This window comes from Pleurodeles waltl, chromosome 11 (assembly GCF_031143425.1).
Source record: "Pleurodeles waltl isolate 20211129_DDA chromosome 11, aPleWal1.hap1.20221129, whole genome shotgun sequence".
In the NCBI taxonomy this organism is placed as follows: domain Eukaryota; kingdom Metazoa; phylum Chordata; class Amphibia; order Caudata; family Salamandridae; genus Pleurodeles; species Pleurodeles waltl.
Window position 1 is genome coordinate 52,262,925 of NC_090450.1, and position 24,796 is coordinate 52,287,720.

Genomic DNA, 24,796 nt, shown 5'->3' on the forward strand with positions numbered 1-24,796 from the left:
GTAAATAGAAAAATGAGACTGGTGATTATATTTCAAGTCCTGCAGGGTGTCACAGTGTGCAGTCGGTAGATGTATGCAGCTGCCTTCTTCAATGTGGCTGGACCCTCTAAATTACATGCTGTGCTGGGCTGCACCTCATGGAGCTACTTTCAGGATACTGGTGAGCTACCAGTAGCTCCTGACCTACCCGTTGGAGACCCCTGCTCTATGCATTAGCACTAGTAATTACACCTGCAACCTTGGCTGTGAAGGTTAGAAATTACATTTTTCAGCAGCAAGCCAGACTCCATATATTTTGGAGTCTTGGCGCAGGATGTGTGTTTTCCCTTCAAAGACTGAAGATCTCAATTTAACTGTTGTGGAATTCTTAACATTTTGTGATGTCAGTTTATTGAAGAAAATGCCACTTTGTGAACAAATGATGCATAAGTTTCACCTTTGTGGAGTCAAATGTATTTTAAAAATGGCTACTCAAGGGGCCACTACTAGTTTTATTAATTAGGAAAGGGTAAGGGTAAAGGGATGACAAGAACAATTCACATTTACTTTTTAAAACTCTGCCCCAAAGAATCTGACAACAAGATACATTGGATAATATTTCTCTTCTAGCTCAATTAGGTGACCATGGCAGGCTGCATTCCATATCACCTGGTACAAAGGTAATTTTGTATCCAGCAATTTCCAGGCTACAATGGCACATTAATGACTGGTGGTTCTTGCACTTGGTGGAAACCTCTGTGAGCATTCTAATCAAAGGTTTGATAGCATAAAATTGTATAGTGGGTAAATGTGCCTGCTGTAAAGCAGAGCATGAAACATGCAGATCACAGATTTGTTTTTTATGTAGCTGGCTCAGTTGGTTTCTGTTTTTGTTATGGAAAGCCTTGTGTTACCAGCAGGTCACAACCTAAAATCTGTGTCATAGAGCTCAGTGACTTATAATCTTGCATCAAGGAAATGCATTAAAACTACAAGGCATACATTTGGAACCTTGCTGTGTTTTGCCCTCAAGGTTGTGTTATTTTATGGTTGCTAAAAAAGAGATACTTTGGTTAATAATAAACACATATTACTAAGTGCTATATAAGTGGTTAATAGAGTAAATAACTCATTGGAAGATACATCAGACATTGTTACAATGCATGCAAATTTATTGCGTGCAAAGCATATAAAAGTCAAAACCCTACCTCCGCACTTTGTCCCACCCTTGGTACCACCCGTATGCCAATTTTGAACTCCACCCCTAGTCCACCTCTCATTTTGGTGAGAACCTGAACTGATTTAGTCCATTTAAAGCACTGATAGTGTGTGAGGTGCATTTTGACTCACAGGTGCTAAATCTTACTTTGATTCATCCAGAGACATGTGACACTTAGTTTCTTTGGTGCTTCAGAGTAGAAAGTATCTTAAAGACAGATTTTCTTAACTGAATGATATTTGTGGTTGGCAAACAACATCCGCCTGTCTTTGTGGTACTTCTCTCCCTTATGCTGCATAGGTTTTGCTTTTCAAAAGCTTCTTATAGGGCCTGGGATACATATACTGTTTCCTTCTTTTATAGCACAAGAGACCCCTCTGCATCACCATATGTAAGCAGATTTTGTGAACCTTGCCTTTCTCACTAAAAGGCATCCCACAGTGGACAAGAGGGTCCCTGTGTTGTGGTTTTGGTAATAGGTTTGTGAGAAGTTGAGTCCATGCACGTCATCTCCCATTATCTTCGACGAAAATGTGGCTTTGCATTTTATTTTGAAGCCCCACTCAACGTCTGGGCTTCATCTGGAACCCTGACCAATGTTTTACACCTTTTTACAGTTGTTGCCTTGTTGACTCATCCCATTCCAGAAACATTTTGTAAACCTTGGTAACCAAAAACAGAAGTTATGAGATGTCCATTCTAGTGCTGAAAAACAATCAGAGAGATTTATTGGACACTATTTCTGAACCTGCATTTGTAGATATATTTAATGACAGGCACTGCCTGGTCCTCCTCTTTGAGGGATGTGAGAATTCTAATTTTATTCCCCATAATTTTATCTGGCCTACATATAGCCAGCGGGTTTCTGAGAACGTGTTTAATTCTCAGGGCGTGGAGGGAAGTGTGATTCTGGTCTACGTTTCCTTATCTTCCTCTTCCATATCTCCACCTTGGCTTGAATGTCCAAAGCTATGTGGCTCGACTTTTCATTCTCCGGCCACTAAGTTTGGGACATGACAAGCACAAGGACTCCTTGCCTTGAGATTGCAAACAGCAGAATGTATGTCTTTGGCTATGTTGGCCTTCAGGTTAAATACTTTTTCTAAACCCTCTCATCTTATGATAACAAATACACCCTCTAACACCTCCCTGCTCTGGGTGGAACGGTGGTTGTGGACTAAGAGGAGGATAAGAGACACCTCGAAACTAAAGGATAACCTATAATTGGTTCTTACCAGATAGATGAACATGTTATAAGAAATTCTTATGCAGAGCAAAACCAGGTAATAATTTACAAATACCCATCCTAGCAGGTAAAAGCTAGGCAGAGAATAATTGTTGAAATACTTAGAGTCACAATGGGATATGTAAGGGAAACGTACAGTGGCTCTGAAGCAAGATTAACTGAGGTAGTTTGCTAAGTACTCAAGTAATGCTCAATGAGATAGGCAAGTGGGCCTGGAAGCAAACAAGCACATGTAACAGTTACAAACCAATGATAATGTTGATAGGGATTCTGACATCTTCTTTATGGGACTCAAACACAGAGAGGCTGTGCAAAGGTAAGTGGCATTCGGTACACTGAAACCATGAGACATCCTCCATCTTGAAAGCCAAGTAACCACAAAAAAGAAACATCATGACTCAGGTGAACTGAAGGCAGCTATGCTGTTGACTAATGAATATCTCCCCAAGAAAAAGACAAGCATCTCTGTGGAGAGACATTTTATGAACTACTGTAACATGGTTACTGCCACTAAGCCTGTCTCGTGTTTGCCTAATGTGGAGAGACCAGTGAGCAGTGCCGTCTGAGCAGAGTGGTATCCTCATACACTGAGCTGAAGAAATTAGATGCCAATGAAGACCAGGCCCAACCTTCATGCTCTACTGGAGGCTACCTCTCAGACCACAACACCCAACACTGATGACATACATGACAACCATACTCTTGTATGTGCTGACGTTGCTGAGTGTTCACATTGCTACACAGTCAATCTTCTACTTGGAAACAGAGCTATAGAAACAGATTAACTAATGAATTCTAAATATATTATACTTTGTTGAAGCAATTCAATATTTAATATAAAATAATATTAGATGTATGTATCAAGATCTGACGTTATGCACTCACAGTTTGATACAAGCTTTGGAGGGGTGACTCTAGATCCGAGGAGGGGTTGTATTTTTAATTTATGTAAAGCAAAAATGTGATGGGGACAAACACTAAAATCAATTGGAAACAATTAATTACACTTGGTGCCTCACATTGTGTTGTTTTTAGGTCGAGCACAGCAGCGCACAAGTGCTGCCTTTCTGACTTGTTGGAATGTATCTGGGCTTTTAACCACGCCCACCACACACCCAGCACTATCACTCGTTCATGGGCTTGCCCTTCAAAAATACTTGATGTTCGTTGGTAAATGCTTTACGTTTGTCCCTCCTTAAGGCAGTTTTGTTGACGCCTTGCCATCGCCCCTGTTAAGTGGCTAATTGAACAGTTGCTGATTTTTTAGACTGCGAGCTAACTTCTTTTTCCTTTTGTGAGCTGCTTCACGCTGATGCTGAGTTGCTTTGAATCGGCTTGTTTATGTGAAACTGTGTTACTTTTCGTTTACAATTTATGTGGCAAGTAAAGTCCAGTTAGGAGTTTACAACGTTAATAGCTCTAACTTGAGCAAATGCGGGACCCATTGCATTGCAAATGCTTGTTTTTCAATACGTCTGTGGCATTACAGGCAAAGATCAACTGCATGTAAATGTGGCTAGGTCCTGCAACACAATGGACAACCTAGCCAAATGTCCTAGGCCATGGTCTTTATCAACAGAAAGAACTCAGCCCCACGCCACTTTCAGCTCCTTGATCATCATCAAAGATTTGCAGCTTGAGTCCTACGGCACCGCAAGCACAGGACCTAGATCTGTAATCAGAGGCGTGCCATAAATGATGCCCCCTTGCCTAATGTGATGAGAGGACACTGAATCTCCCATAGCTAACACAAATCGTCGTCCTTCGACTGGATGGGCCCCATCTGGACTGCTGGGGACCCTTTGAAGGGTAAGGACCACTCCTGTGATGCAGGACTTCAGGGGCCTGTGTTACGCCTCTTTCTGTAATGTGGCCAAGCGTTATTACCAGAAACTGGGATTATTTCAAGTATTACACTAATCACTGTTTGTTCTTCCCAGGGAGTAGTGGGAAGTGAGGAGGGTATGCTCAGAAGTGGGGTGTGCAACCAGTTGTGCCATAGGACTCAACCTACACCTGCGCTTTTACAGAAAAATCTGGTATTACCAGAGAAATTGGAAAACCTTGTGTCTACTTACCCTAGTAATTCCCTGAGGTTTCACGCAGAAGTTTTGCCTGTTTTCAGCAGCTAAAATCTCAGGAGAAAATTACATTGATAAGAGGTGCTCCCCGAAATCTCAACATTCGGGTTCCATTACTAGCCCACTTCAGATAAGAATTCCACTCATTCTGAATGCCAGTCCGGCAAAGGGCAGCAAATTATTATGAAATTGAATGTTGCCATTTTTTTTTTTAGAAATCGTATATTTTACAAAAAAGATTACATAAAGGAGAAACAACGCTTTCTTTCATAGCCCTTGCTCTAAACGTGTTCTTGCACTTTTCTTTGTTATTTGTTGCACCTTGGCAACACTATTTGGAAACACAGTTTCAATAGAAAACATTAATCAGAAATTGGAATTTTCGCCATACTTAAGTTCAGTGAATGTTCAAAAAACACAAATGCCACCCACAGAGACCCAGCAGAAGATTGGGTAAATGGTCAACTGGAAGTTACAGTAGCTTTTAAGTGCCAGAGCTCTTGATAAATTGGAGACTGGTAAGAGGCCCACTATTAACAAAATTAATGAATAAAAAAATAATATTTAGCAGAGATAACTTTCTGGTGTTACCCAGCACTTTACTTTTTTGAGCAGCACTTGACGTGACTTGGTGGTACACTATTGTATTGAAACAAATGTTATGCGGTGATATATATTGTTATTTATTTAAAAACATGATGCAACAATGTGTTTAGATCTATTCTGGGAATTAAAACGGATGTGTTTGTCAAACCGTGGTGGCATTCCGACAGCCAGACATGCAGAATTTACTAAAAATACACCAGGAGCACGTGCCGCTGGTGGTGTTATTTTGTTTTCGTGCGCGATGAGGACGCGACAGTGCCTTAGACACACTCAGCGGCCGCGCAGGCTCTGCTGAACACAAGGAGCGCTTGTGGCTGCGCCGCGCCTTTTGTGGTGAGGCTGTACTCTATACAGTACGGTAATCTGGGCCGGCCTCCACAGCCCATGTGCGTCCTCCTCACAGCATCATTGACATGGCGGATTCCCCCTCACAACCCTCCTGATAGGATCCAAGCTGGCAGGGATTCACTGAGCGGCGGCAGGGAGGAGCGGCGCGCCCGGGTCCCCGACACCCCATTCCAGCCCTAGAGAAGGTAAGGGGGGGGCCCTGGTGGTTCGGGGGGCCGCGCGGGGCACCGATCGCACCCCTGGGGGCGGCGGCCCCTTTCCCAGCACTTTCAGGGCTGCTTTTTTAACTAAACGAAACTTAGGGCAGAGGCTGTGGCGACGTGGACGTTTTAGCTATGATCCCTGATTGCGGATCTGAAGGGGGGGGGGGGCTTTGTTTTCTTTTTCGGCCTGGGAAGAGCTGTCTTTGGAGGATACACCCCCATCCTGTCCTCTTTGCCCCCCGGAATCTTTGGGGTCACTTCGGCTCAGATTTTCCAGTAAGGATTGCAGCATTTCCCGAAGTTTCCTGGCAGGGGCACTGGTGGACCCTCCCCTCCGCCCCCGGTCACTTGTGATTTTTTTTTTTTACTTTTCCATGGAAGCCTGTGAAGCAATGTCCAGCTGCCAGAGATGACCCAGTCCTGGCTGCGCATCCCCGCACCCACCACGGAGGGTCCTCGCCTGGTGCTCCCAGTGTGTGCACCCTCAAGGGCCCCACACTGTAACTGCTCCCGCCGATGGAGGTGGAATGCAACAGAGGGGTCAGGGGATGCCCAGGTGTGGTGGTTGGTGCAGTGTGGCTGCTGTGTGTTGTCCTTCTGCGCCGAGGAGCTGTTGTGTGTGTGTGTGGGGAGCTCCCTCCATCATAGCCTGGTATTCCAGACAGGCTCCTCTCTCCCTGCTCCGGGGATTCCCGGGCAGAAGCCGCGTTTTCAGCATCCGGGAAAATGCCTCTGACACCTCCTGTGTGAAACCGTGTTATGCACCACCGAAAATGCTAAAAAATGCGCGCATTTCAGCGCGTGATGTGATTAAATCTACCTCGCTGCAACGAGCATGTTGCCCAGAAGCCAGTATCCCCTTTGGCTGGGGACTTTGGAGGAGTCCAGATAGCTCCTCGAGTGTATTTTTGTGTGTGTGTGTTTTATTTTGTGGAGGGGCTTGCCCGTGCGAGCCTTTGGGGCTCTTTGGCTTACTTTTGGGAGCGCGGAGAGAGCAGGGGGGAGTTCGCGCTGCTGCGGATGAAACTTCCCCCCAGCAGCACGTACTGTCTGGCACGCAGGTCTGCTGCCAGATGTCAGTCAGGTGGAGAGGCCCCGGTTGCTCCTCCTCAGCCAGGGGAAAGAATCCAGAGCCCGCGGCTATCCGCGGAGACATCCTCCGCGTCTGGATCCAGGGGCCACTTTGGAGAGATTCAGACACCTCAGGCTACCGGCGGGCACCAGCTTTGCCCGACTCCTCCCTGGAATTAGGAAAGGTTCTCACCCCTCGCAGAGCAGCTGTTAGACACCCCATAAAAGCCCCGAACTCCCAGACAAGCTTTATTTCTGAAACACCTCAAGACGTGTAGCTTTGTTGTTAAGAGTCTGGAGGCAGGAAGACTTATCTATCGTTCCCAACGCGAGCTCACACGCCCCTCCCAGCAGGAATTTAGGATGGCTGTCTCTGGAATGTGTCCCGCTTTTGTCCCTGCTAAAATGCCACTGCACTTAACATTCCTATGTGGCCCAGCGTCTGTAGTTCGGCACCCCCGAATGCCCACCTCGTTTTATCTTTTCAGTGTTGTCAGGGGCTGTGGGCGGGGCCTGATCGCCTCATCACGGATGGCGCAACATTTAAGAGACCTGAATTTAATCCTCATAGCTGCACGGTTGTGTGATCTTGTGCAGACCACGTTGTTTTATTTATAATACCAAGTTGTGTTAGAGACCCAAATATGAAGATCTAAAACATTTTTTAGACTATTATTTTTAATACTAATTTAAATAGGACCATTCTACGTGTCTGGGTGATAGGAAAGGAAAGTCATAACCCCACTTCCTCACAGTGCTCAGTGGCTCTTAGTTGTGTGAAACATTCCCATCCAGATTTGCTGTGTGGAAAATAACACTGTGCATTGTGGAACTTGTAGTTTTGCTTTTGGGCCTGTAACAGCCACTGTGCAAAGCATTTTGGCTGAATCGATTGGCTGAGCGTTTCAGATATGACATTTTGCCATTAGGCTACTACGTTCTCATTGTAGAGAAGTAGGCCAGGAAGGACTTTTTAATTCTGCTCGCAGTATAGAAGACATTTGAAGACTCTGCGTTACTCTTTCAACAGAGTGTTCCGGCCAAATCCCATCAATAGCCGTGTGGTGGAATTTTTTTTCCCGTTCGAGAAACGCGATGATAACAGGAACAACATAACAGGATAACTGGCATCCCGTAACACAATTTCCTGTCACTGGGAAGCCTTCTGGTGCTATTTTCTAACACCAGCAAGTGCAATTATGGTCAGAGGGTTGCTTCTCTAGTACATTTTCTACCTGGCAGCAAAATGAGTTCAAATGGCCATGCGCTCTTGTGCACTGCATGTTTGCAGAATGTGCTACTGGCGATAAATCACACCATGAACTGCATTTTTTATAGCAATTGGCGGAACGCTGCGTAATCTCGTAATGGAATTCCATGGTGTGTAATTCCGCTAGTTTGTCCACCCCAATAAAAAAGTGAACATTGACATATGTCTAAAAAAACTGTTGTTGGACAGTTGAACAAATCTTTGCTTTTCTTTTGAGACACCCTAATGTAGTATATCATCTCCTGACTTAAAAGTGGGACGTGTTTTTCTGTGATTACTAGGTTGCGTATGGCTTGGCCTCACTTAGCTTGTGGATTGTTGGGGGAGGGTAGACCTGCTTGCATGAAGGTCACTCAGAGGGCAATGTTGGTAAGTGGTCCCTGATGGTCTGAACTGACGCGCAGTGGTTAGTATTTGTTTGGTTCTGTACGTTGGCCCACTTGGAAAGGCAAATATGTGATGGGGTCTTGCTCGATGTATTTTGCGATGCTTGGCTTGTTGAAAGGCTGGAACCTTTAGTTCCTAAATTATGCGGAAACGGGAGGAGATGATTTGCAGGCCTCTTGCAGGCAGGAATGCTGATGCACCGTAACGCACGCTGCGCCCGCCACACTTTCCTCTTGGTGTACAAAGAGGGGTTCAGGACTGTTTCTGCCTTGTCAAATGATTCTCTGTTTAGTGGATAATGTTTCAGCACTTAATAAGTATGTTAGAGTCTCGACATGCGTTTATAGCAGTAGTAAACGTGGCTGTTCAGGTGACTGCAGTGGCCTTGTTCTGTGTCTGGTGGGCCATAGGGATACCAAAGTTGTTCTTGGCATTAGACCATTTTACCTATAATAACGCAAAGTTTATAATTATCAGTTTAGCTAAACTAGTTATGACTCTTAATTATGGCCACTGAAATTATGCGGCAGTGGAGGGCCAAATTATGCGGAGGGTTGGCCAAATTAAGCTGCAACAAATGATAAACAATGCAGCACAATCTGGTACAGTATTATGATGAGATTTCAGCAACTGTTAGTACCGTGTGGGTAAAATTTGTCTCTCATTAGTTCCAGTTTGACAGATGAATGCTGGAACCAACTATGGAATGACCATCGGTTAACACTTGCAAGGGATCTGCTATTTCCAGGATCAAGTGTTGTTTTTTTAATTTATTTTTTTAGAAACTTGATCCGTCTAAAATCAAAACATTTTTTGTGGTAACATTTGGAAATTATCAGGGAGATGGTGGATTATGTGGCAAATCCATAATTATGCAGAGAACGCTAGAGGTACAGAATTGCATAATTCCAGTCACCTTGTTGATAATTAAGGCCCCTCACTTTCCATTTTTTGCTGGATTTGCACATAACTACAGACAGAAAGCAACTTGTTTTGACTTTTTGTTTAAAAAAATGGGAAAAACAAACATTGGTCCTTCCTTTGAGTACCTCTCGTGATGTTGTCATTCATAATTTCACATTGACAGGATAAAGTAGAAGAAATGCGTTAAGGTCCAAATAAAGGAGGGATACATTCACATGTTAATACTACAATGCTAATGCTTTCAGGAGAAAATACCTCAATTGTGACTCCAGTTTTCGCCCACCAAAAAACACAGATAAATATGACAAAGATGAGAAAAAATGAGTTTGCATACACTTAGATAAGCCAGTCTCAGAATTTAACGTTTCGTTTGTGTACTCCATCACAACCCTTTTCGACTTAAGGAGGTCCACCTTGTGCAGTCACAGAAATGCTGTGATGTTAGTATTATGTCAACTTTCTTCCAGACCACACACTGCACAGTGTAGCGTGCTACTCCTGTAGGCAAGGTTTTTACTAACCACTAATGTTGGGATCCAGAGTAATGTGCTACTCGCCAAAAAAGCACTTCAATCAGCGCTTCAAATGGAGATATATAAACAGGTACTCACTGTTTAGAATACCTGTTTGCCCTGAGAAGTGCTGGTACTCTCCCATTAAATGTGTAGTCAGTCCTGAGAAGTGTAGGTACTATCACTTACAAACTGAATAAGTGCAGGTACTCAGTGCAGGACAGTACCTGCCCATTTAAAGTGATGAGTTGAATGCCTCGTCATGGGTTTTAAGCGCTATATAAATACATTTACAATGTAAATGCTGCAATACAATACATATACCTCTCTGGTCAGCGACAACTAAACAAGCGAGCAAGGCCTAACCAGGTTGGGTATCACTTTTGGCCCGCCTTCTACAGACATTTATGCTGGGTGGGTGCAGTCTTGTCGGTACACATTGAGGTGTCTTCCTAGCCTGTCGCCTGCACGCCGCCTTTCATGGTGGCTCACACAGTGGGGCCTCTCACCGTGGCTGAATGGTGCCAGTGTGAGGCCCTGCGCACCAGTCTTGGCCACAAATTATTCCAGTAAGGCCTTTGCACACAAAATCTGGCTCGCCGTGCCGCGCGCGTGCTGTTGTTTCTGGCTCTAAAGACAAGATGCTTGTGTGCCACAGGCCTCGTGCCGGAAATGCCTCTGTTGTTGCATCCGCCGGTTGAGCCTATCCAAAGGGCCGTCTTGAGCAGGCGTCAGCACGCTGGCTGGGCTACGTTGCAGTTGTCTCGTGGCACGTTGGCATGTGAAGTCTGCCATCAGTCATTCTATGTTTTTTTTTCTCTAGCACTCCTGGGTGGGCGTTAAGACACCATCAGTAAAGAAGTATGGAACTGTTTTGCCTCAGTGGGTGTCTTACCTACTGCTAGTAACTAATACGTCTCCAACAGTAGTGCTTGGAAGCCTCTTACCGCGACGTGTAGCGCTACGCACTAAAATTCAACCGACTAGAGAGCATTGTGAAAGAGGATGGCCACAGAAAGTCCATGTTTTTTCCAACCATTTTATTAGGCCCTTTTAATATTTTGGCTTTCCTCTCGTTCTTGAAGTAACGTTGATGTCTCGCCCACTGAGCTTGAGGGGGCGCTGCATTCAAAAGAGAATGGACAGCATCTCCGAAGTGACTTTGTTGGATGACTGGTTGGTTTGTAAGACCAGCTGTGATGGTCCTTCCAAGAAACTAGCACCCCCTGTCGAGTTTAAGCCGTTGTCTTTGTTGAATGGGTGGACTGGAGTGTGGTTCAGGTTCACCGTTTCCGGGTTAGTCACACCTCTTCCGGGTTAGACCTCCCTCTTGCCTCTTGTAACATAAACACTGCCTTGGCGAGAAAGCGGCCACAGTAGTAGCTGATTTGTTTACTATGGTCTTTAATCAAGTGCTTGTTTCCTGGGGAGGGGGCAGAGGCCGGAGGGAGGGACAGAGTCAGGTCATTGAGCAGTCAAGGACCCTGTGAACATCGGAGTGGCAGAGGAGGTGGGGGAGGGAGTTATATAAGGCAGAGATGCGCAACAATACCTCTGGAGACTTTTTCTCATAACAACGACGAACGAGGCTTTTGCAGCTATTCTCCACAGGGTACAGCCACCAAGGGAGTGGGATCCGCAGGGACACAGAATGATCTGCGTTGCCAGCCCACCCTTCAGTATTTCCAACACTGGCAAATTGGGCAGGATCAGAGGTATCAATTACACCGCATGCATATGGCAAGACTATGACGTGAAGGTCCATGCAGAAAATAAACTATTATTTAACTTAACGAAAAGGTAAATGTAGGACATAAAGCCTAAGGGACCTGGGAGGAAAAGAATAATCGTAACGATCATTGGCAACGTCAGAGTAGTGCTCCTTTTTGCAAAGAGAAGAACACGTTTTGTTTGTTTATTTTGCAAAGGCCTTCTGCAAAGTAAACTGGAGACAGTTGCAAGGTATTACTACCAGTAATAATAATGCTAACTGTTGCTATTTGGTGGATGCAGCTTAGAGTACCAACCCTGAAGGTGGTGGTGAAGGGAACAGATTTGATGCCAATAGGTACAGCTTATTGTTACAGAGCACTGAGATGAATGAATGCATGTACCAAGCGCTTAGATGGCGCATGTCAGCTTTGGGAAGGATCCCTATCTAGGCACTAAAACACTAAAAATTACTGCACACCTTCAACCGAACACATGCACTAAAAATGTATTATTCTCACAATGTTGAGTATTCTACTGAAACAGGACACGTACTCCGGTCTGAGACAAAATCCTCAAGGCCGTAGAGAAAACCAACAGCGCTGTGAGACCATATTAATGGCAGTGCAGCGCTACACAAATTTCTGTTTCTATAACATTACATATACGTAGGCCTGGCAGTGAAGGTGCTTATATCACCTACTGTAATAAGTTATAGATAGCGCTTACTACCCATGTTGAGAACTAGAAGCACTTTGTGGCAGGCCTGCTGTCAATACTAGTGGCACTTACACAGCCTCTCTTCATATATGTTTGGGATTTTGAGCATGACAAGAGCTGAAGCACAGTGGCAGAGATTTTCCATACCCAAGTGTTGCATCTAAACATTTGGCATCACTCACCAGAAAATAACTGGATTCTCAGTACCATTCAGCTACTCCAGGTTTTCAGGATCCTGAAATATTACGCCAAGAAAACATAATGGCAAATTGACGTGTTCACTCCATTGATAGACTGCCATGCTTTTATAACTTCAAAATTGATCTGTCTCCACTTGTAAATTGCATCACAAATAGAGATGTGTAATGAATTTTTTTTATGCTAGGGCTTTTGTAAGACAACATACAGCTATGTTAGTCTCCTCTTACCAATGTAAACTGGGAGGGAACAAGGCTGATATCTGAGATTGCTGGAAAGTGCTCTGGTGAATTTCATTTTCTCTCCATTACATAGAATACGGTACTTCAACCATGTACAAGAAAGTAAACACTCAGATTTCACTTCATTATGAAGTGATCATCATTAAATGTAGGACTGCCCTGGCCTGCAACAAAATTGTTTGTGTAGAGCTTTGGGGATGGGAGTGTGAGTGATCCACGAGTTCCCCTAAAAATGTGCATATATAAAAACTACATTCCTCACCTGGTAGATTTTATTGTGCAAAACGTCATTTAAAAATCTATATCTCACTGAGATGATGTCATAGTTGTGAAGTCTGTTCGATATTTCATGGGGATGACATTTCCATCTCTATGGCATACCTGTTTCATCCAACAGGAGACCCAGTGTCAGCCTGATTCCTCCCCTACAGCTGACACTTCTGTAAGCACGAGAGTACATTTAGATAATGACAGCCCAACTAACCCTGTAGAACTGTACTTTAGTCCATTGTTTAATGACCACTCTCCTTATGAACGATAAACAAATCCTGGTGGTGGTGACTGAAGTCACTGTTAGCAGTATATTGCAGGCAGCAACTTCACTTTGCTAAACTTTACCATTATCCTATATTTAAACCAGATACCTCCAATGTTGACTGTAATAAGAGTTACTTATGTTCAGTGAAAAACATCCCAAATATTAATATTATTAAGGTTGCAATAATGACCATGTCAGAAAAAGTTACATTGGTGGCCACCCATGCAAGGTTATTTTCAGTGATCACCTCAGTGCCACAGGCTGGGTACCCAGCAGTAATGTGAATAAGCTTAGTGGCGTAACAAAGGCCCCCACGGTGTGGTGGGGCCCGAGCACCAGCGTGTCCCCCTCAGCATTGTGCACGGGCGGCAGGACCCTGACTGGTTACGGGGGGTGGTGGGGAGGATCCATCCAGGTACTTTTCCAAGAGGGGGGTGCTGAAGTTTCGTTACGCCTCTGAATCAGTGTTTTCAATTTGAAATTACATGTGTAATACATAAAAGCTGCACTGTTTCTGGCCTTAGATAGTAAATGTAGTAATATTACATGATCAATCAAATATCAGCTTTAAATATAATTTGGAAATCCATTTTTCTTCCAACACCAGCCTGTAAGTCCTGAAAAAAACACCTATTTTCTTCTCCAATGCGTGCTTTTCATTTTTTGGATGCCTATATTACTTCTTGCAAACAAAAGCTTCTAGTTTAGTTCGCTGGGCTGCACAAATGAGAACTACTTCTAGATGGCTAGAAAGTTACCAATAGCCCACGAGCCACTGCTCTTTAGAGAAGCCTGATTTCAGCAGAGACCTCTTAATGAAAGGTACAGAGAACTTCACCATTCTGAAGGCACTGAGGTTCCTTTGTTAGCTGAATCTTGAAAAGACTGCATTCAGTTAACTATTTGTTCATGCCAGAATGCAATGTTTATCAAAGCGATCTCCTACATTCTTATCTGTGTAACAAATATTTGTTTCCTCTTTTTACTACAAAAATTATAATTCAGTATTTCACTTTGTTTTCAATTAAGAGTTACTTCTTTAAAATAAGAACACATTTAATGCTAATTGAGCCAAAATAAACACGTTCTATAATATAAAAAGACGTCTCTTTTAACATAAGGAATTTGGTATATTGCCATCTTGGGTCCCTGTGGACATTGGAAAACGACTTGCCCTTTGAGCTCGTGGTTTATTATGTCACTAGAAGCCAGTAATGATGATAAATAACTACATTTCAATGTCCCCTGCCATGGCCATCCAAGCAGAGAGAACTTACTTATCAGATAGCTGTGGAATATGGTTCTGTGGGGAAACATTATTGATATCTATTCAGTTCTTCATTCTATTCCATTCCATTGCCTTTTCACTAAATTTGCCATGACCTTTCTTGTGTGCCGTTGTTGCACAACATGGCATAAGCCCTAGTAACCTAAATAGAGTACTTAATTGTCCTGAAAATCATAAAGTCATTCCCAAGTTTTCATTAAAATCATATTTTCATGAGCAGTGAGCCGAACAATTAGCTCTTTCGGTTGGAAAAATATTTAATGTGCAATTGTCTCTTGTTCATAGTTTATAAAAAACAGTCATTCTCCATTATGTGTGTCAGCTGCATAAAGTTTTTTATTGTGTGTAAAATGCTGAGAGTGCATAGCTTGTGCCTGTTTGACAGAGAAGCAAAGGATGCACAATAGATGGACCACAGGGATGATCTTATTAGGATATTTCCCACCTTAAGAATATTATTATAGTGCATAGTCCAAACACGACTTCGGGCCTGATTTAGTTCTTGGCGCAGGGGAATACTGCATCACAAACCTGAGGGATATCCCGTCAGCCGTATTACGACTCCATTATATCCTATGGGGATTGTGATAGGGCGGAAGGGATATATGTCACGTCCGTGACAGAGTCTTCCATCCGCCAAAGATCTAAATTATGCACTTAGTGGCTGGAGATTCTAAACCAGCTGGGCCCCCTATTGATACATTAGGGGGCAGAGACCTGCCAAATTTGTAGGATACCTGCAGAGATCTAAATGTCAACAATTTATGTATTGGCAGCTATCATGACAATCTGTCGCGGATTCATCCGTCAGGACCAGTGTTGGACTCCCCTGTTCTAAACACAGCGAGAGTGGGAGTGCCTATAACTGAATGGAGGTAGCCAGGGCAGCTACTGTCTTTTCTTGTCATATAAGATACATTCCTTAACCTAGAATATAATTAATTTACAAAAGCATGACCTACTCTTCAATAGCAATGATTTCCTAATTGTATTCATTCTAGAGCTTGCTGTGCCGTAGGACTATCGCTATACCTCACTGACGAAGCCTAGTAAAGGCTGAAACTGGTATGCGGTTGCTTGTGTTCCCTTCTGGTGAGTGCCTCGCCTGGCAGTTCAGGGTGGATTGTTTGCATAAGGAGCAGGGTTAGTAGTGACTTGCAGAAGGTGGGCCTCTGTCTTGTGTGGCACAGTGGTAGAAAAAACAATGGAATGGAATGTTTCCATGAGTGATTGCCAGTGGTTAGACTATTTGCAAAAACCCCTCTATACAACTTCTGTGTTTTTTTGTTTTAGGGTTGCTCAGTGGAGATGAGTCTCAGGCATTTGTTCATCAGGTACCCTGTACGCAGAATAAAGTAGTCAGTACCCCATGTAAGTGTGCTAAAGCCTATTGATGTAGTCTGGAGGGTACAAGACCTCCACAGCCTTGCTCTCTGTGAACCGGTTACAGTTGGTGTTGCCCATACCAGGTGCAGTTCTCAATTGGGCCGAAGATTTGCCATTCCTGGCCCTAAAGTTCGGAATTCTCTACTGACTCGTATGCCAGATTCAATCCCTACCTCTGTACAAGCAGATTTTACACAAGAATTACGCGAACATATCTTGAAATTATGCTTTCTGAGGAAAATGTAATTTCTCATATTACTTATTCTTAAGCATTGCACACCTTGTCCTGTGAGATACCAGGATGAGACTGGTACAAACACAAATTGTCTCTTGGTAAGCTATTCAACCCCATCTTGCAAAACAGTATTAAGGGTTGTGTGTTGTCACTTAAAACATGAATGCAGATTTGTGAATAGTGAAAATTCTAGAACTTGTGTAATACGAACATTTCGAATTCATGCATTTTGTGAGCATATTTACAAATTTCCAGGACTAGTAAAAGTTATCTAGTCTGCTAATTTAGTTTTATCGGTCTCCAATTGTTCTTTATTTCATTCGCTGAACAAGGGCGTAGTTGAGACGGCTGCAAGACTGACTTAAATTAACATTTTAAATAAATATTCAGGTGTAGACAGGAAAACAAATGTGTAAGAGAGGTTAGGTGCCACAGTCTATACCGTGCCTTGCAGGAGAGATGGCATTTTAGATTATTTGAACACTGATGAAGAGACCTTGGTGGTTCTTGTAGTGCAGAATAGCTGTGTGTGGACAGACTGAGCAATGTGAAAGTGGAAAACCACTAGTAATCCGAGCAATTGGTAAATGAAAGAAAGCTGTGCAAACAGTTTGGTCTATGTTGGATGGATACTGGTTCATAGCTTAAACCTTCCCTCATTCAAATGACTGAAAAAATGTGAATAAATTATATCATGGAGGAATTATACAGCTTATTGCTTTCTTTCATAGTTGGGCACATACCACAAACTAGGACCAGAAAACTGCTCTTTTATCATACACCAAAATATTTGTAAAAAATACTGAGGCACAATCAGACATTAGCAACCATCACATTCAATTTCTATATGTGTATAATCACATAATGGCTTTTGCCTGTTCTGAGTTTCATCAGGGATGCCATTAAGTGACCATACATTAACAACTGGGAAGGCTTTAGTTCTCCTGTCCTGATCTGCAGAGCTTCACCCTAATTCTTTCACTCGGAAATGTGTATGTATGGAAACGTGAACATTGGTTCTGGTTAGCACTGTTGAAGTGTGGTAGGTTGTCTTATAGAAGGATACAGATAAATATATATATATATATATATATATATATATATATATATACAGGGAGTGCAGAATTATTAGGCAAATTAGTATTTTGACCACATCATCCTCTTTATGCATGTTGTCTTACTCCAAGCTGTATAGGCTCGAAAGCCTACTACCAATTAAGCATATTAGGTGATGTGCATCTCTGTAATGAGAAGGGGTGTGGTCTAATGACATCACCACCCTATATCAGGTGTGCATAATTATTAGGCAACTTCCTTTCCTTTGGCAAAATGGGTCAAAAGAAGGACTTGACAGGCTCAGAAAAGTAAAAAATAGTGAGATATCTTGCAGAGGGATGCAGCACTCTTAAAATTGCAAAGCTTCTGAAGCGTGATCATCGAACAATCAAGCGTTTCATTCAAAATAGTCAACAGGGTCGCAAGAAGCGTGTGGAAAAACCAAGGCGCAAAATAACTGCCCATGAACTGAGAAAAGTCAAGCGTGCAGCTGCCACGATGCCACTTGCCATCAGTTTGGCCATATTTCAGAGCTGCAACATCACTGGAGTGCCCAAAAGCACAAGGTGTGCAATACTCAGAGACATGGCCAAGGTAAGAAAGGCTGAAAGACGACCACCACTGAACAAGACACACAAGCTGAAACGTCAAGACTGGGACAAGAAATATCTCAAGACTGATTTTCTAAGGTTTTATGGACTGATGAAATGAGAGTGAGTCTTGATGGGCCAGATGGATGGGCCCGTGGCTGGATTGGTAAAGGGCAGAGAGCTCCAGTCCGACTCAGACGCCAGCAAGGTGGAGGTGGAGTACTGGTTTGGGCTGGTATCATCAAAGATGAGCTTGTGGGGCCTTTTCGGGTTGAGGATGTAGTCAAGCTCAACTCCCAGTCCTACTGCCAGTTCCTGGTAGACACCTTCTTCAAGCAGTGGTACAGGAAGAAGTCTGCATCCTTCAAGAAAAACATGATTTTCATGCAGGACAATGCTCCATCACACGCGTCCAAGTACTCCACAGCGTGGCTGGCAAGAAAGGGTATAAAAGAAGGAAATCTAATGACATGGCCTCCTTGTTCACCTGATCTGAACCCCATTGAGAACCTGTGGTCCATCATCAAATGTGAGATTTACAAGGAGGGAAAACAGTACACCTCTCTGAACAGTGTCTGGGAGGCTGTGGTTGCTGCTGCACGCAATGTTGATGGTGAACAGATCAAAACACTGACAGAATCCATGGGTGGCAGGCTTTTGAGTGTCCTTGCAAAGAAAGGTGGCTATATTGGTCACTGATTTGTTTTTGTTTTGTTTTTGAATGTCAGACATGTATATTTGTGAATGTTGAGATGTTATATTGGTTTCACTGGTAATAATAAATAATTGAAATGGGTATATATTTGTTTTTTGTTAAGTTGCCTAATAATTATGCACAGTAATAGTCACCTGCACACACAGATATCCCCCTAACATAGCTAAAACTAAAAATAAACTAAAAACTACTTCCAAAAATATTCAGCTTTGATATTAATGAGTTTTTTGGGTTCATTGAGAACATGGTTGTTGTTCAATAATAAAATTAATCCTCAAAAACACAACTTGCCTAATAATTCTGCACTCCCTGTATATATATATATCATGAAGCTCTTTCTTCGGTCTCCCGCTCCACTGCTTTGCATCTGCGAAGTTCTGCTCCCAATACCGTTTATTCATTATTATAGTAATGTGGACTGTTTCTCCTAAATAATCTCTGCAATGAGTTTATGCCACCCAAAACTCACTTTTTTACTATGTCTAAAAAAACTTCTGTGCACTTCTTGAACATAGAATTATTGTATTGGCTGGACTTGGCCACTGTGGAATCTCTGAAAGGCCTCCCCATCCAGAGCCCCTGACAAAACGTCATTGCTTGTTGCTTAACTTCTTTTTGTGGTGTGTCCTTATGTAGCACTGATTCCAACAAACCCTGCTTCATAGAGCACATGCAGAGTTATGGCTGAGCAAGCAAAGTCCTGATTTTACCAACATTAGTGAATGGGAAGTCCAACGTCCCATTCCAGAAAGGAGACGTGGTACCCAACTGCAAAAACATATCTGCTCGATTACTGCGGTGGGAAAAGTTGGTATGGCGCTTCCAAAGCCCTGCGGTCTCTCTTCTGGATAATTCACCAACTGCACCAGCCCTTGATGATTGTTCACAAACTGAGTTTTCTTCACCATGACAAGTTCAGGTAAAGGAAATAGCAAATGGCGGCAGGGAAAAGCTAGGGCACAGGGGAATCTCGCAAATAAATCCTCTAAAAAAACATCCGTTGCCTCCCTCCACTCCCTCTGCCAGAAGTCTGACTCGTGTTACAGATTTCCAGGAGAAGTAGGCAGGGGACCAATAGAAAATCGCCAAAGAACAGGTGCACAACCAATAGAAAGTGCTGGCAAGGACATGGCATCACTTACCATGGGATGCTCACACATGTATTGCACGCGGTGGTGGCCTTCCCATAGTAAAAAGTTCTAAAACTTGGAAAATGATCACCTGGCATCAATTTTTTCATTACAAAAAATAAAGTCATCTAAAAATAGTACTGCTTGTCATCAATAGTAAGATAATTTCTTCCTCTGTCGAGCAGAATTGATATACCTCCAAATATTCGGGTAATAGAGGAATGTTTATGTCCCAGATGTTCTGTCATACTTTAATCTGTGGATGATGGTATTTTATTTAAAAGAGGTGATTAAAAAGTACCATTTTCCTAGCTGTTGAAAAGTCGAAAATATTTTCCAAAAGTGTTATATTTACTACAGGCGGCAATGTGATAATGCTTGCAATAATGCTAATGACGTCAGAGTCATAATCTTGAGTGTTAGCGTACCTCCAGCAGTATTTCTATCAGAATAAGGCCCTTTGGTCAAAAGTGTGAAATAATTTACGTCCCCCCTACCACGTCACAATTCTGTCTTGAAAATGGTGTTTCTTATCTTGTTTAAATGGTTGGATTGACTGTGATATTCATGGTCGACCAAATTTATCATCTTGAAATGTTACATTTGTGGCCATGGTGGCAACGTAGCTTACTACCTGCACTAATGTAAAGGTTCCTTCGTATGCCACAACCAACACATTTGAACTTTCGGTAGGCCAGTTTTTTCCAAGGTTTGACATTTAATGGCACGTGTGCCACTCATGCTGGACACATACATACGCTGCAAGGCGTTGATAGATTGTCAATCACATCTTTGGTCAGCCCACATGATTACTTTGCTCTAAAAGTACTTAAAGAAACTATTTTGGGTTATCTCTCTGCCTCCATTGGATTGCATGATGGCCTATTTTACATCAGAAAAGAGAACTCTGTAATCACACATTTAATTATCTCATCCATGTTTTGTACACACAGAGCAATTATTTTCTTCACATCAAATGGCATTTTTTCTTATGCTTTTTGTCGGCGCTCGAGTTTGAGTCGCAAACCTATTGGCTTTGATAATGCCTATTAAACGAAACACCCACTTTTAACTTGCAACATGCAGTTAGGGGACCTGCTTGACCTCATCAGCATTAAACATTCCCTTAGCTTTTTAGTTGAGGGGAGAATTGTGTAGCTGTGAGTTCTGTTTTTAGCCAGGGAGGGACAGGGTAATGAGTGGGAAGGTGGAAAAAATGTTGCCAACTGGTGTTTTTCCGGGAAAGGCATATTTCTCTTTTATAAGGAACATGTAGATTTGGCTCTGTATTTATACGGTTCTCGAGTCAGGTCTTTTACCATAAAGTGTGTGCACTTGGCCAATAGGCCCTTTTTTCAGGTCGAGCATAGCAGCGCGCTAGCACTGCTTTTCCAGCGTATTGTAATCTGTATGTGGGCTTCAACCACGCCCATCTCACATCCATCACTTTAATTCGTTCCTTGACCTGCCTTTCAAAATGCACACGCTCTCAATGGTAAATGCTTCACGTTTGTCCTGCCTTCTGCCTGCTTTGTTACCGCCCTGAGACTGACCCTGTTACATTGATGATTGCACGATCGGCCACATAGCTTGGTCTGGCACGCTATTTTCTTTTTCTTTTGAATGGCCGCTTTGTGCTGCATGGCCATATGTTGTTTCTTTGCTGTTTGGGGCTTGTCACTATAGCACGCTTCGTACTATGTGGGCGTAGTTTTTTTTCCTTTATTGTTGGGGGCATGCCGCTGTTCGTCGGTTCGCGCTGGTAGCCCTATGGTGTTTCTTTATTGTTTTGGGCATTCCGCTATTGCGCAGCTTCGCGGGCCAGGGCTGACACCGAACACACTTCATTCCCGACCTCGACTCAGAATTATCATTCGAGCCTGGGCAAGTCACTTAGGGGGTCATTCTGACCCTGGCGGTCCGAGACCGCCAGGGCAAAAATGACGAAAGCACCGACAACAGGCTGGCGGTGCTTTCTTCCCTATTCTGACCGCGGCGGTACCGCCGCGGTCGCACCGCCGGGGCCGGCGGTTTCCCGCCGTTTATGCCCCGGCGGTGATAATCCGCCAGGGCAGCGCTGCCCTGGGGATTATGACCCCCTTACCACCAGCCTGTTTCTGGCGGTTTGCACCGCCAGGAAGAGGCTGGAGGTAAGGGGTGTCCTGGGGCCCCTGGGGGCCCCTGCACTGCCCATGCCACTGGCATGGGCAGTGCAGGGGCCCCCTAGCTAAAAAAACTACAAAATCAACTGTTCCAAAAGTGTCTCTGCACGCGTATGCATGATATTGAAATATGCCCAGGTGCTGTTTTTTCTTCTGTTTCTACTGTGATGTGTTTGAATTTCAGTCCTGGCGGTGCTTGACCAGGGTTGTTCTACTGATATTTGTACTTTTCTCTGCAGTTGTGACAAGAAGCAGAGTTTGAAATTGGGGTCATCCAAGGTGAATGAGTTCTCCTAGTCTATCAGCTGTGAGGGATTCTCAGAGCTGGTGATTTGGCGCATACGTGGTTGTAACAGCCCCCAAAATGTTTTGGAGAATGGTACTACTGCCATTACCCAGAGGATTCTTGTGGAGCTGAATGCTTCCAATAGGTAGCTCCTCTGGTGCTTTAGCACGAGGTAGGGCGAGGGATCGGGCGTATGAGGAAAAAACCTTTAGTGCTACTAGTCTTCTCCTGTGGTGCTACCCTGATAGTAAAGTTGCTTTTATCGAGAAGTTCTAACACAATGAATGGTTTATAGGTAGCGGATGAGGGGGGAGGGAGGCTTTAGACTATTATTACCTTACTGTTGTGCTTAAGAAATACTGTAGAGAATGAAAAGTCGTAAATGTCACATCTGCTGCCTGAGGAGGATTTTTTTTTTTTTTTGGGAGGGCAGGGTTATGTGGCAAGAAAAGTACAGTTATACATTTCAAACACCAATAGCTCTAAACTCGAGCAAATGCATGATCTATTTAATTACAAATGCTCGTTTCTATCTGTTGGGGGCTACCTGTAAATTCTTAAGAACTTGACATCTAGGCACGTTTCCCTGTGAAAATCTAGAATAAATGGGGCTGTGAGAGAACAGTCCAAGTTAAAGGAGACTAATGCATGGCTTTTCTGGCGTTCCTAAAAAACAAAAGGACTCAAAAGGATTTAACTGTTATAGGGTGGCGCCATGTTGTGTGAACGCTTCAGCCTGTCCTGTTTTTTAGGGTCGAACCTGCAAATGCATCCGTCTCACATGTGAGACACTGTTGATGATCAGTAAAGGGCTTGTCGCCTGCCTGTCACTCACCATTTGTTGGTTTGCGTGGTACTGTTCTTTACAGCCTCGGAATTTGTCAAGGCATGTCTGGCATCATTTCCGTTCCTCTGTGTGGAGCAAGGATCAGGCACTCATTAATTGCAGCTTAATGAGTGCCCGTCTGCTGCTCCCAACGTGTTTGAGGTACTATTTTGTTTTCATTCGCAAACAGGAGGCTTGTGACTGGCAAAAACGTGCCCAGCAGGACTAACAAAATTGCAAAGTTTTATTTTTTTAAAGCTACCTTTTTTTAAATTTGTTTAATTCGTCTTTTCTATGCATGTTTTTTTTTGTTTTTGCTCGTGGATGCTGCTGTCAAATGATGACATTTAACTTCTTTGAAATATGCGAGACCTATAGCATTGCAAATGCTTGTTCTGTTTTTATTTCAGCCAAGATCAGTTTGCATTCTGGAGCTAGTAGTTTACATCCTAGGATTGTGGACCCGAAGAGTGTAGGAATTTTCTGTGTCTGGCGTGACGTCGCTCACTTTAGAGCCACGCCTTGTGCACTGTATAGTACTGTAAGCGGTCGACATTCCCAGCCACCAGAAAACCTCACGAGGCACAAATTGCTGCAGCTCAGAAATGTTGACAATCAACCCCAATTTTGTTTATACAGAAACAGGAAAAGTCACAGTTGGTGACATTATGTAGTGTTTTGTTGGCAAACCTATTTGTCTCCTTTTAGTCGCATTATAACCAAGCCTTGTAAAGAAAAAAAACCCTCTCAATCTCCCTCTCGCTCTTTCCAAGGTACAGCACCTTCCCTCGTCACATCCGGCTTGCGCTCTGTAATCCGGTCTCCGCAGACATCAGGTGCCACCTGTATGCTTCTAGGTCGCGTTGCTCCTGCTTCAATAAAACATGTGCTCAGAAACTCATTCACTGGGATTAGAACAAAGCGTGCATTATCTTAAACATCGTAACAGATCAGACATCCAACTGCTGTCTGCCTCTGAGTCCCGGTGATGTGTTTTTTTTTAATTGGACCATCCCCATAAGGGCCCCTTTTCTCTGACTCTGAGGGCAGGCGCATACAGAGATAGTTGGTAGGCAGTAACCTGACTTTTTTTAGGGTCAAGCCTGCATAGCATATGCTTGCGAGACGCTGTAGTAGCTAGAAAAGGGCTCGTAGCCCCACCCATGACACATCAGTGTCTTTCATTGGTTTTGTGGGCTTGCCTTTTAAAATCTGCTTCCTTTCATTGGTGGAAGGCATGCATACGTCATGCCTTTTCCGGTGGTTAGCCCTCCTTGAGCACAGCGACCAAGTACTGAAAACATACGAGGCTCGCTGTTTTCCGTCCGGTTTGTGGACTACTTTTTCTCTTTTTTTCTCAGCGCGATCTCGCTTGTTTAGCAGGGACATCGCACTAGTTTTTTTCCATTTAATGAGGCAAGAAAAGTCCGGTTGGGAATTTACAACTGCTAATAGCTCTAACTCGGAGAAATGCGAGACCCGTTGCATTGCAAATGCATGTTGTATTTTGCAACGCTGTGGCAAGGTATGCTTGGAGCTGATGCCTCGGTCTTTGGTGCCTCATATCCCAGGGGTGGAAAGTGAATAGGACAGGCCAGCAGGGATATGAGGGATGCTCAGGGTGTCAGGTTACAAAGGACACGGGTACCGGTTCACCTTTTATAAGAGCAGCCACTCTTTCAGCATCCAGCTACCTTTCAGATTTGTCCTGCATGCATGGACTTTTTATTTATATTGCTGCAGCCTAACTAGGGGACCACGTTCTGTGACACATACGTGTGGTGGTCAAGGACCAGTGATGTAAAATTATGGGGTCCCCCTTGCAGAATTTGATGAGGGTGCTTCCAAGTCTCCTATATCTCATAGGT

General features: G+C 43.5%; 1 protein-coding gene across 1 annotated transcript in view; it reads left to right on the top strand.

Annotated features, from left to right (window-relative positions):
* Positions 1–5,527: 5,527 nt before the first annotated feature.
* Positions 5,528–24,796, top strand: part of FNDC3B (fibronectin type III domain containing 3B) — a 474,093-nt gene continuing 454,824 nt past the window's right edge. The window contains exon 1 of the mRNA XM_069213040.1: positions 5,528–5,664. The gene's annotated coding sequence lies outside the window, so the exon portion shown is untranslated. The remainder of the gene's footprint in view (positions 5,665–24,796) is intronic.